The following is a 13,650-nucleotide window of genomic DNA, read 5'->3' as shown; positions in this document are numbered from 1 at the left end:
CCTCAGGAATCAGTCGCAGGCTGAGCTGTGAAGGCTGACTCTCAGACACCTCAGGAATCAGTCGCAGTGGGACTTGCCTTCCTTCCTCTAGGAAGACCCAGAGGTAGTTAAACAGGCTGTAGGGATCGGCATAAGACAGCACCTTATTTACATATATTTTAGTCACATGTTCCTTTTTAAGTTATGGAATTTAGTAACACATTTGGAGAGTGCAGTGGATTTTCTGCTGTTATGTTTTCTGTTGCATTTTTTTTCAGAAAGGAACAGATTTTGTTGTATTTAAAACCCAAGGCGCACGGTCTTTTCTCTTTGTTCTTGGGAACTGCTCATTTCTTTGAGAAAGATACAGCTTAGGTATGTCCCTTTAAAAACCTCCTGTGGCCAGCCTCTCACAGGAAGATGCAGCTTACATATGTATGTCCCTTTAGAAAGTCTCTCACAGCAAGACTATCTTCTAGAAACATTTCACAGCCCAGTTATTTCTGGTTTTAAAACTTGTTACTTCTACTCCACTTTGTTGAAAAAGCTGTACAGTCCAGAACTGAAATAGTATGAAAAGGAAATGTCATGGAAGCCAATGCAGTTATACCTGTTACTATACATAATTAGAGAATCACAATGAAGTGATTCTCCCACCCCAAATACTCAATTGCATTATTTTATTTGTAGAAGAATGATATCCATTTTTGTTGTTGCTGCTGTTTGAGAAAACCCCACTGATATATAAAATGACATAAGTATACCTAAGAAGTCAGGCTGCTTGAGGCAACACTGAGGACTTTGGGAGTATATACGCTTGTTTACATTGTTAAAAGACTTAAGCTGAGCCTAGAAGGGGCACGGGCAGGGGTAGTATAATACCATCATACTGGTGAGAGGCCATTATTATTTTGTTAATATATTGTCACCTGACCTGAGCCTCAGACAGGTTCTAGCTAACTGGCAGATCACAGCCTATACACGCAGTTAAGTTGGCTTTGGACTGGTGGAATGGGAGCTAAGACAGGATTACTCTGGGCAGTCTGTAGGGCACTGGGGCTTAAATGGCTGATTTTAGTGATCGTAGCACCAAGGCGCCTTACTCTTCCACAGAGAGAGAGAGAGGACTGTTGGACTGCATCTAGCCTTCTCTCTGAACATACCCTTTTTCAGCCCTAAAGTAAGGTAGAAAAATGAGTCACTAGAAGAAGCCTGGTGCCCCCCAAAAGAGTTCTCAACCAAGAAAAAGTTGGTTTGACTGTGAAAATATGGGGTGCGCCCTTTTTCAGGAATTAAATGAATATATGGGTCTCTCAAGTGACCACAATGAAGTGACTGGGTCTGTGGGTGCTAAGAGATAATGGCACATTGGTATAAGGAAAAAAAAGTATGCAGTAAACTTACCCCACATTTAACCACCAGTGCAGTGGTCTGTTAGTATCCAGCGAACATGGTTGATAGTCTCCTCAAAGGACAGAGAAGAGATATCTTTGATGAGCCTAAGTTGTGTTATGTTTGGCTGAATTTCCTGGGCTGTGACTATATAATATTTTCCACTTATGGAACACAGAAGAGAAAATAAACCAATTATAGAAAGGGCATGCTGGGTATTAAAGCTGTGTTACAAAGCCTTCCTGTGGCATTGCATATTAAGAGTAGTCAAGGAATTGGAGTTTACTTGGGAAGTTGTAATCAGGATAAGAAAAGTGGGTTGAGGATTAAATCAAGCCAATGAGAGAGAGGAGTAAGATGATCCATAGAAACACCCAGACGTTTATCATGAACAGGGCACCAGTGGCCTGGACAGCACCCAGGAGCACAGAGAAGGTTAAGAGACCAGAGGCCGAGGAGCAATAAAGTTACAGTGAAAACATACTGCTGATTAGACATGTCTGTGGAAGTCAAAATAAAACACATTTAGAGGGAAAGAAACATGTTAAAGAGTTTGTAACCTGCATTTTGAGTTTTGTTTTGATTTTTTTAAGAATTTGGCCTGATAAAGGGTAATAAGTAGAATACACCAAGGATCAAATCTTAAAGAGAATGATAATAAATGTTGGCTGTTCATATTTTCTCAAGAAACATGCATGCTAACACACCAAGCAGAGGACCCCAGAGTTTGGAAGCTACATGCCTTTCATTTTCTCTGTTTTTCTTTTCTTGTTTTGTTTCTTGAGCCAGAGTCTTCCTATGAAGTTCCGGTCCTCAAGAGTAGAGGGTGTAAATAAAGAAAATATCTAATAAAACATAATTATACTTTAAAAAAAAAAAGAGTAGAGGATGTAGTGTATAATGTACACTGGCCTCAAACTCTCATCAAATTTCTTGCCTCAACTCTTCTTTATTTAAACATTTTTTATTAGATATTTTCTTTATTTACATTTCAAATGATATCTCCTTTCCCAGTTTCCCCTCGGGGGGGGGGGAGGAAATAAAAACCTATTCCCTCCCTCCTCCTCCTCCTGCTCACCAACCCACCCTCTCCCACTTCCTGGCCCTTTGCCTCAACTCTTCTAAGTGTTGGGATTACATGCTACTTGCATTTTTCCTGTATTGTAATTTTCCTTTTTTTATGTATAATTATACATTTCTGTAGAGACAAAAAAACAAAAAAACAAAAAACCAAGGTTTGTGGGTTTGGAGGAAGTCATATAATCAAGAGAATTGTGATCCATTCAGCTTTCACCTTTACATTCTCTTGCATTTAGTAGATAACAACTTAGTTTTAGTAGGTGCAATTTTCTTTTTCTTTTTCTGGTTGCCATTAATTACTAAAAGACATACTAGTATATTGACAAGGGTAATATTTAAAGAAAAGATCAGTTTGAGGGGTGTTTAGTCATACAATATAAAGGTTATCAAAGGTCAGAAGTTGGAGAACATCATAAACAGTCCAGCTGAGAATGCGATCAGCATTGCCTGCTGTTTTCAGTGTTGAAGTTCCCACCATTGTCCAAGTCAGGCATCATAGAGAGACCATGTCTACAAACAAACAGTTTAGAAAATGAGTTGTCCAAGATAAACTGAGGGGCTAGAAAAGAGAATTATAACATTGGCAGCTCCTAGGACGATCCTTTCAGGAAGCAGAGTGGCCGGGCCAGTAGGGATGCTAAAGGAAGGGATGGATAAAAGGCACTTGGGCCTACAGGACAGACAGGATGGAGTTATTCATGCACTCTATTTCCCTATTCTTAGAGGCTGTGGCTTGGGGATTTGATGGTGATTAGGTCATAAAGGTTCTTAATAAAATATAAGATCTTAGAAAATCTTAGTATCCAAACATAGTGTGATGATTAGCAGTCTAGAGCCATATTGACACTTTCCTGGTAATGCTGGGCCAGAGTTCACCAATGGGAAGTTTGAGTGGAAGTGACACAGTTCTTAGGACTAATGGCCACTATCTTTTCATAAGAACCCTGCATGTACCCACCTTTCAAATGTCTTCCCTCTGATGTACTGAGAGGAAGAGAAAATGCACATCTACACCAAAGTACATCAGTAGTACACAGTAAAGCTTCATGCCAGTCTCTATGGAAGCTCTGTGCTCTCTCTTCTGTGGTCAGCATTTGGTTTATCCACATCTTGTTTTACCTTTTTTTTTTCTTCTGTATACCCCTGCTGTAATGTTATTTGACCAGGAACAATTAATTTTCTATTGTTAAGACTCCAGTTTCCACTCCATAGAATAATTCCTGAATCAGAGGAGGACTCAAAGCTATTTTGTTTTTTTATTAAATTATTTTCTTTATTTACATTCTAAATTTAACCCCCTACCCAGTCCCTCCCCAAGTTCTTCATCCCATCCTACCACCCCATTGCTTCTGAGAAGGTTCTCCCCCTGCAACCTCCCATCCCCACCTCACTCCCACCAGCATCTCCCTTCTCTGGGACATCAAATCTCTACAGGATTAGGTGCATCTTCTCTCACTGAGGTCAGAGAAGGCAACCTCTGCTACATATGTGCTGAGGGCCATGGACCAGCCCATATACGCTCTTTGGCTGGTGGCATAGTCTGGAGTTCTGAGAGGTCCCAGTTAGTTGATACTGTTGTTATTTCTATGGAGTAAAAGCTATTTGTTACCTTACTCAGGATGATATTTTCTAGTTCTATCCATTTACCTAAGAATGTCATGAATTCATCATTTTTAATAGCTAAGTGGTACTCCACTGCGTAAATGTACCACATTTTCTGTATCCATCACTCTGTTGAAGGGTATCTGGGTTCTTTCCAGCTCCTGGCTTTTATAAATAAGGCTGCTATGAACATAGTGGAGCATGTGTCCTTATTACATGTTGGAGCATCTTCTGGATATATGCCCAGGAGTGGTAAAACTGGGTCCTCAGGTAATACTAAGTCCAGTTTTCTGAGGGACCACCAAACTGATTTCCAGAGTGGTTGTACCAGCTTGCATTCCCACCAGCAACGGAGGAGTGTTCCTCTTTCTCTATAACCTCACCAGAATCTGCTGTCACCTGAGTTTTTGAACTTAGCCATTCTGACTGGTATAAGGTTGGAATCTCAGGGCTGTTTTGATTTGCATTTCCTTGATGACTAAGGATACTGAACATTTCTTTAGGTGCTTCTTGGCCATTCGATATTCCTCAGTTGAAAATTCTTTGTTTAGCTCTGTACCCCATTTAATAGGGTTATTTGGTTCTCTGGAGTCAAACTTCTGGGGTCTTTGTGTATATTTGATACGAGCCCTCTGTCAGCTGTAGGATTGGTAATGATCTTTTCCCACTCTGTTGGTTGCCTTTTTGTCTTGCCTTACAGAAGTTTTGAAATTTTATGAGGTCCCATTTGTCATGAAGTTTTGATTGCTTGTTTAAAACAATATTCGCTATACAGCCCAGCAAGTTTTAAAATTCAAAAATCCTCCTGCCTGAGCCCCCAACACTGCATGCCATCTTGCTATGCTCTTCATTTGTGATTAAGCTCTGCCTGATAGAATATGTCACACAAATACTGGCAACTTAATACTTGAAGACTAAATAAGAATACATAAAAGTAAATAATAAGATGTTAATTTAACCTCCTATTTGAAGGTTTGTCCTCATTTGAAATATTGAGCTACCTGTTTTTGTAAAGGTCCAGCAGTTCATGCAGCTCAGATATATTTTACTTACATTTCAAAGTATTGAGCTTTTCCTTCCATAATGACCCAGTCAGATCATTTAGATTATCACAAATATCTTTGTTCAACCTGTACCAAATATGTATATAGTCCTCTACAAATATATATATATATTATATATGCCCACAAATAAAACTATCCAATTATTATAAAATACAATAAGAAGTACAAAGAATCTAGACATGATCCTAAAACTATGGTATGGTCTAGTGACTGGCCCAACTTGGGATCTATCTCAAGGAAGGGCTCGAGGCCTGACACTATAACTGATGCTATGGACAGGAATCTGCAAACTAGCACATCACTAGTGGGAAGTTATAAATTGCTCAGCTGTGGTTTCAATGAGAATATATCTAATCTAATTGGTTGGAGCATATTTAAAAATGATTTAGTATTTTTTGATATTTTAAAATTGGCCTTTTTTTGACAGTTTCATGCACAAACACAATATGTTCTAATCACTTTCCATCCTTTTACCTCTTTGCAATCTCTACCAACCACTCCCTTTAATATTACCCATCCCTTTTCCAGATTCATGATTTTTGGTTTTGTTTAACCAGGGCCATCTGTGTGACCATTGGAATGGTGTTGTACACTGGAGCCAGCTATGGTTAGCTGTTATGTATCCATGAAGGCAACTGTTCCTTTTTGCTTTGAACATCAAAGACAATGCCTAAAGAAAGTTAATAGATTTTAATAATCTTTAATAGTAGCATAAATTTGTCAATTGTTATTTTAGTGGTTTCCATTGTATACATAATGCTACTGAGATTCAAAGCAAAAGGGAACAGTATGAGCTCTTTGCATTTTAGCTTTTATAAGATGGACATGAGGAATGTCTTCAATGTAGCTTTCAGCTATTGCCCTGGTTGATCAGTCTTGGAGTGTTCATTCAATAAACCTTCCAGGTTTAACTAAGACATGGTGTTTGTGTGGTTTGTGGACTGACTCCAGGACCCCAACAATCAATCAATCAATCAATCAATCAATCAATCAATCAAATCTTCTCTCTATCATCCATCTATCTATAATCCATTTAGGTATCATTTATTATATATGTATTTATGTATCTGTCTCTTTATATGTGCCTCTTTATGTCTATCATCTATACACCTCTCTCTAATCTGTCTGTTCATCTATTCCTGTACCCATTTTCCATTTAATTAATGATATGCCGGGTGGAATATATTAGTAATATGCTATTACATTCCTTCTTTATCCAAAAGTAGCAAAAGTCTGTTATAATTTGATAAGGTAAATGATTTTTTCTTAATATTTTAATTAATAATTTTTCTTAAATCACTGATTATTGTCAGCAATAACCATCCTGACCTCTCCAGAAACCTAAGAGAATGTTTTAAAGTGAATATATTTCATATGTAGAAAAAATAAATTTCAGTGATAAATGGTAACAAAATTTATCAGACACAAGATTTCTTGGTTTAATAATTGACCAGTTTTGTGACCTTATTATTCCAAATAAAATTCTATATGAACATAAAATAATGGTACTAATTCAGTGTTTGTCTTCTTTTCAGATGCTGGGCCTCAGATAGCTGTGAAATTAAGTAGCCATTACAACCACTACCATTTAAGGATACTTCCTGGATCCCTGGGAGTTCATGTTTTGACTTCACTTTCCTATATTTATACTTGTGTATTAAGTAATTACTGATATGCTTAAGTAAACAAACTATTCTAAATTTTTAATCTAATTTTAGTTTCTTTGTGATTAAATTTTCCTCCTGAAGAAAAACACCTAAGATATAGCAGACACTGAGTCTTTTTTAATAGTGTTACTTTGTTTTCAAGCTTGGAGCTAGGCAGAATGTTCCTGATATGATGTGAGATTTAACCTCACAGATAATTAAACTCTTCTCATAGTTCAGTTCGATCGATTTTCTTGCTAACATCAATCTTTCTGGCAACACTTGAATGAAGCGTTCCTAGAACTGGCTAATATTTAGTCATTTCCCTGATTTGTATCTATCTTAGGGCATTTGATCTTTTTCTATTATGAAATAGAATCTTATGAAATCTAGGCTAAAATGTAAATAGAATGATCACAGGCAAAACAAATGTTTAGGGTTTTTTTTTTGTTTCTACCCAGAGTGAAAGTATCCTCAGTTAGATGGTAGAGTTAGTTTTTTTCCCATTGGAAAACAGCCTTTTATTAACACCTGATTCATGTATTTAATTTCTTGTCCTTTTCATAGTGGAGAAAGGAGTAAATGGTATACTTAAAATATGCTAAAATAATAAATATTAGGTCAGATAGAATTTTACATGATTGTTTTGAGTTTTATGTTGAAAGAATGTAGTAATTGAGTATGTAGTTTGCAGTAATAGAAGAGGAGGCAATTTAAGAGTTTGTAGCACAGGTATGGAAATGAGGCCTTAATCATGATGATATTAATGTAAGCATGTGTGTAGATTATTGAATTCTAGAAGGTTTGAAGCCTTAGCTCACTATATTTATTGAAAATCTGATATATAATTTTAGAGAAAAGGAAACCAAGTACAACATTCAGTTTTAGTTTTGACAATTGAAAAAATAGTCGTGGTCCTAGGAAATACATGTGAAGAGCAGTGTTAGGGTGAGAAAGAGAAGGGAGTCCTCTAAGGAGGCTACAGTTTTAGGGTTAGGGCTTGTCGAGGCTGCCACTCAGACTTCTGATGAGGAGTCTCTGGCTCGTAAATTTGCCATGCTTGTGAGGAAATAATGGAACTGATACTTCCTAAACAGTCAAACTGGCAGATGAACTGTTGTGTTATCCTGAGGTTGAGATGTAGAAATGCTGGGAAAGTGGCTAGAATGGAATAGTGTTCATTGCTTCTCCCTTGATGATGCTTTCAGGGAAAGCTTAGAGGCTGGTAGAAGAAGGGCTAGGATGTTGTCTTCTGCCTTAACAACACAAAGAGGAACATGAAAAGGTGGCTTTGAACTGGTATGTGTGTGTGTGTGTATACTATACATAAATCTATTTCTACATCTCTATCTCTCCTCTATCTTCCATCTCTATCTATCTATCTATCTATCTATCTATCTATCTATCTATCTATCTATCCACTCAGCCACTCATCTCTTGGCTTATTCAACATATACTATCTTTCTAAGAATATCTTGGATTCTATACAACAAATGAACTTCTTTCTTCCTTTTAAGTAGGAAAGACTTTCATGTGTATAAATGAAAAGTCTTTTTTTTTTTTCACAGATATTTTGCTTCCAACCAAACTGTCACATGATTGGGTTTCTTTACTTACATTAGTGAAGTAACCCAGATTTGAATTTCTGGAGGTTCAGGAACTTAACTACCCCACCTTCCATACTACATTCCCTCTGACTTGTCTATCTACAACCTGATTTCTTTGCTTATTAGTTCAATGTCTGAAGGTCACCATGATTTTGAATTCAATTACTAGAACATTTTAAAGCACTATGTTTTTTTTTCATTTATATATTTATTATGTGTGTTTTCATGTGCAGATGTGTGACAGCCTGTGTGGCAAGGTCAAGAAGGCAACTGACAGTAGTCACATCTCTCCTACCATGTGGGACCAGGGGATTACATTCAGGATATTAGTTTTGCTTGTCACCCAGTGTCAACTCACTGTCCCAAACATCAACCGTAGTGTCCATGAAGTGTTCTTGATCTTTACTCACTCCTCACTAGGCATGGTGGTACACCTTTTAATCATAACACTCAAGCAGAAGTTTCTTGGATTTCTGTAAGTGTGGAGCTTTCTATACACAGAAATTTCTAAAAAAGCTACAAAACGAGAGCCTGTCTTAAAAATTATTCTTTATTTGTCATGTGCTAGCAGAGCTTCTCAAAGGACATCTATACCATGCTTTCTGTCAGCAAGCACTTCTTGGCATCAGCAAAAGTGTTGGGTTTGGTGTCTGCAGAAGGGACAGATCCCAAGGCCGGGAGCTCACTGGATGACCTTTCTTTCCATCTCTGCTCCATTTTTTGTCCCTGCATTTCCTTTAAACAGGAATAATCCTGGGTTAAAAATTTGGAGATGGGTGGGTGGCTGCATTTCTCAACTGGGGCCATTCCTATCTACTAGAGGTGGTTTCTATAGGTTCTCTCTCCCCTTTGTTGGATATTTCGGCTACTGTCATCCCCTTTGGATTGCAGAGACTGCTCTACCTGGGAACCCTTCCCATATTCAATCACCAAACCCAGACACTATTGTGGATGCCAGCAAGTGCTGGCTGACAGGAACCTGATATTGCTGTCTCCTGAGAGGCTCTGACAGTACCTGACTAATAAAGAAGTAGAGGCTCACAGCCATCCATTGGACTGAACACAGGGTCCCCAATGAAGGAGCTAGAGAAAGAACCCAAGGAGCTGAAGGGTTTGCAGCCCCTTAGGACAAACAACAATATGAACTAACTAGTACCCTCAGAGCTCCCAGGGACTAAACCACCAACCAAAGAGTGCACATGGTGGGACTAATGGCTCCAGCTGCATATGTAGCAGAGGATGGCCTAGTCAGTCATTAATGGGAGGAGAGGCCCTTGGTCCTGCGATGGTTCTATGCCCCAGTGTAGGGAAATGCCAGGGCTAGGAAGCAGGAAAGGGTGGGTTGGTAAGTAGGGGGAGGAGGGGAGGGAACAGTGTTTTTTTTTTCGGAGGGGAAACTGGGAAAGGAGATATCATTTGAAATGTAAATAAAGAAAATATCTAATAAAAGGAAAAGAATTTGAGTCTCATGTAACTCTCCTAGTCAGAGTCAGCTTCCCTGTATCCTCCATATGAATAGCTCCTTCTTGCTCAGCCCAGGAGCTTTCCTTTCCCAGCAGTCACCATTTTAGTAATTTTATTCGTTTGCATACTTACTTTCATTGCTGTCTTCATCTAATACAAATAAAAATAAACTTTATAGAGGCAAGAATTTTTTTATTCGCCACTTTAACAGCATATCCTACAGTAGTACCTAAGCAAATTGAGTGAACAGTAACCCAGTATTTTTGGAAGACCAGGAGAAAAAAATGAATAGAACAATGAAATGAATGCTCCGCATTCGCACATTATACTCAACGTAGATAAGTGTGTTGTCAAGAACTGGGCGTTTTCTATTGCAGAAATTAATGTCTATAAAAACAACAGGAAGATGGAGAAAATGAACCAAAACAGAAATACCAAAATGTATCTTATAACAATACCCTATTTGCAACATGGTCTTTTTATTTCTTTCTTTATCTGAGGTAAGATGTAAAAGGAAGAAGTATTTAAGCTCTGAAAAATAATGAAGTTTTGTATAAATGTGGCATTTGATCATAGAGGAAGACTTATACTTTCAGTCTTATTACAAGGTCCTGTAAAACACTTCTTTTACTTCTCTTCCTATTCTATGGTTTGTCTATCTTAATTATCCAATATTATTTCATTTTTCTTGTAAATATATTTTTAAGTATTTTTAGTGTTAATTTGAACAGTTCTTTATTTACACTTGCTTGGAAATAAGAAAAAAAGTCAGCCATGTGTACAGGTTTTCAACAATACAAGATGGATCAAGTAACAGAATCCATATGAGATCAACACATAGCCTCACTTAAAATGATTCTGGAAATATTTGAAAATATAGAGAAGTATTTAAATCTAGGTATTGAAAATGTAAATTTTGTAAGTCTATATCTGTATATGGGGGAGAGAGGTCTACAGTTATAGAAATGTAAAATTTAAATATCACAGTATAATAGTGGCAGGAATGTATGGGAATAACCAATTTTTTTTGTGATGAGATTCAAGTTACTTTGCTTACTGGATATTAATACCAAACTGCTTTCTAAATGATATGTTATACTCACAGATAAATAATGTAACCTTTTAGCCTTTTTGTCAGAGAACCTTCCCTTTTGTATCAGGCAGTGGTCAATACCAACTTAGAGTTGGTCAAACTGCAGAGAATAAGGAACTCTGGAACTCTCATCCCTGAGACATTTAACACACACACAACGACATACACACAAGCACACACACACACACACACACACACACACACACACACACACACACCCCACAGGATTCAGCAGACAACATGGAGAAGAAAGGGGTGGGAAGACTGTAAGAGAATGGGGAGGTCTGCAGCAAAGTCGTGCGTGGACCTGACAGAGCTGTCACACTGTCATCAGGGCGGCTGTGGTGGCTGTGGTTGCCTGCTCCCTGCTCCCTTCTTCCTTGAGAAGTTGAAATCCATTCGGCCATTGGCTAACTTGCACTTAAGGATGCGAAGCATAGTTTAGAAATGCTGAGAATATGGAAGTCAGTTTTTAAATCTAGGGGGGTCTCTCCATGTGCCCATGTTGAGCTTGCCCTGCATATTGGATTTCTGGATTTCCAATAACTGATATTCTAAAGCTGAATTCTTCGATGTTAAGTCTTTAAACTCCTTCATAAACATCTCCTTGACTTTTTCCATCTCATCAACCAGTTTCTGCTTTTCTTCCTCCTCCCATCTAACAACTAACTTCTGAAAGTCCTCCTCATTTATTTTCTGCATTTCATAGTCTTTAGAGAATCGGACTCTGCGGGTGTGCTGGACCGACTCCAGCTGGGTCTTGGTGAACTGCAGCTGCTCCTTCAACATGTTGATCTCCTCCTGGAGCTTGTCGTTCCGTGCCTTTGCATTTCTCCCAAGACAAGAATCTGCAGCGTGGCGGCGATGGAGGTGGCTCTGTAGAAAAGCTTGGTTCATAAAGGCTTTGTCACAAAAACGACACTGATAATGGCTGGCTTGGGCCTGGTCCATCATCAGCTGTTGGGCAGACAGCATCTTTTTTCTGCGCCTACACTCCTGCTTGAGAAGTCTGATATCCTCAGCCTGCTTGGTGAGCATCTGTTTGTTCTGCTCATAACCACTCAGACTCAGGCGAAACCGTTCCTCCACCACACTCAGCTGTGAGGTGAGGAACTCTTGAGAATGCACCAGGTACTCAATGGTGAGCTGTGCCAAGCGGATGAGCTTCAACAGCAGTGGGTCCACCTCCGACTGGCAGTACGGGCACTTCTCATTCTCCAGTTTGCAGAAGGTGATGTTCATGATGTTCTCCTGAAGTATCAGGACATCTATAGTTCTCACTACCTTGTCCACATCAATGGCACCCAGACGCCTCCAGTCCATGTTCTCCAGACGAGGTTGGAATTGAAAGAAGGGCAGGGGTTCAGAGGCCGAGTTGGGGGTGACAAAGGCCCTGGGGAATGCACCTCCCTCTGGGGTGTCACGTCTCTTCTGGCTATGGGACTGAGGGTAGCCGCTGTGTTTCTGGAAGGGCATTCTTGCTGCCTACACTCCGGCTGGAGAAATAGGGCAGTCTTTCTTACCTGGCCAGGCCACCTGCAGTCTCGCAACACCACACCCAGTGTGAGCAAGTGACAGCCTGGACCTCTGATACAGCAGCGGTTGCAGTCTAATGTCTAGGACGTTGCTATGGCAGCGCGTAATCTCATCCAGGAGCTTAAGGCCTGTCTGCTCTGAAGCATTCGGACTGCACTAGAGGACCTTAGAAACACAGAGAACTGCAATCTGAAGAACTTAAAACTATTAAATCAGCTTGCAGACCATGTTACTCTCACTTTTTGAGTCTCTATGGTGGTGTTGGTATTGGAAGTGGGGGATGGCGTTGCCAGTGGTTTCCATAGAGATCAACCAGCTGAGGAAAAAGCCAGGTATGTTTTAATCCATGAGGAAGGATCGGACTAACCATGAGGACTTTCCCCCCCCCCCTTATTTATTTATTTATTTATTTATTTATTTATTTATTTATTTATTATTTTAGTATTTCTGTGGACCTTCGGTTCCATCTATTAGGCTGGCAGGATCAGAAAGAGCAAGGTCGTCATTGATCACAGAAGTATTACCAAATTTTTGTACAGGTGAAAGAAAATAAAGGGCTTGTAGACTGTGCTCAGTAGTGGCATGAATAAAGAAGTTGACTGAATTGGGTGCCTGGTTAAGGAGATAATGGCTCCAGGCCCCACATCCCTTATATTTTCTCAGCTGGGGCCCGTTAAAGGGGATAAACCCTTGTTCTGGGTCATAAGCCTAGGAGCTGCTCGATATGTTTATTTATATATGACTTTCCACCTGGGTCCTCTTTTTTTCTTCTAACCTATCATAAAACTAGTTCCCTGCTCAAAATGTTCTTATTGGTTGCCCAGAGAGGAGTGGTTTTTGTAAGGCCCTTACTATGTGCTGCTGTTTGAGTACTTGTTTAAACTCTCAGGTCACTAAACTTTAGATTTTTCAAAAATATTCCTTACATTCTTGGAATTAGTTCAGAATTTCTCAACATTTGGCCATACTCTTTAATATTCAAAAAATTTCAGATTTAGGGCTGGAGAGAGCTATGTTAAGAGCACTAGCTGCCCTTCTGGAGGCCTAGGGTTGAATTCTTGTGTAGTGACTTGCAACTGTCTATTAATTGTCCCAGGGAGTTCTGTCATCCTCTGCTGGCCTTTGCAGGTACTGCATGAAGTCAGAGCACAGACATGCACAGGCAAACACCCATATCCAAAAGTTAA

At 39.2% G+C, this 13,650-nt stretch overlaps 1 pseudogene; it reads right to left on the bottom strand.

Annotated features, from left to right (window-relative positions):
• Positions 1-10,009: 10,009 nt before the first annotated feature.
• On the bottom strand, positions 10,010-12,719 carry LOC116070598 (annotated as a pseudogene).
• Positions 12,720-13,650: the final 931 nt, after the last annotated feature.

This window comes from Mastomys coucha, unplaced genomic scaffold, assembly GCF_008632895.1.
Source record: "Mastomys coucha isolate ucsf_1 unplaced genomic scaffold, UCSF_Mcou_1 pScaffold22, whole genome shotgun sequence".
NCBI classification, from domain to species: Eukaryota; Metazoa; Chordata; class Mammalia; order Rodentia; family Muridae; genus Mastomys; species Mastomys coucha.
This window is presented reverse-complemented; position numbering and strand designations above follow the sequence as displayed.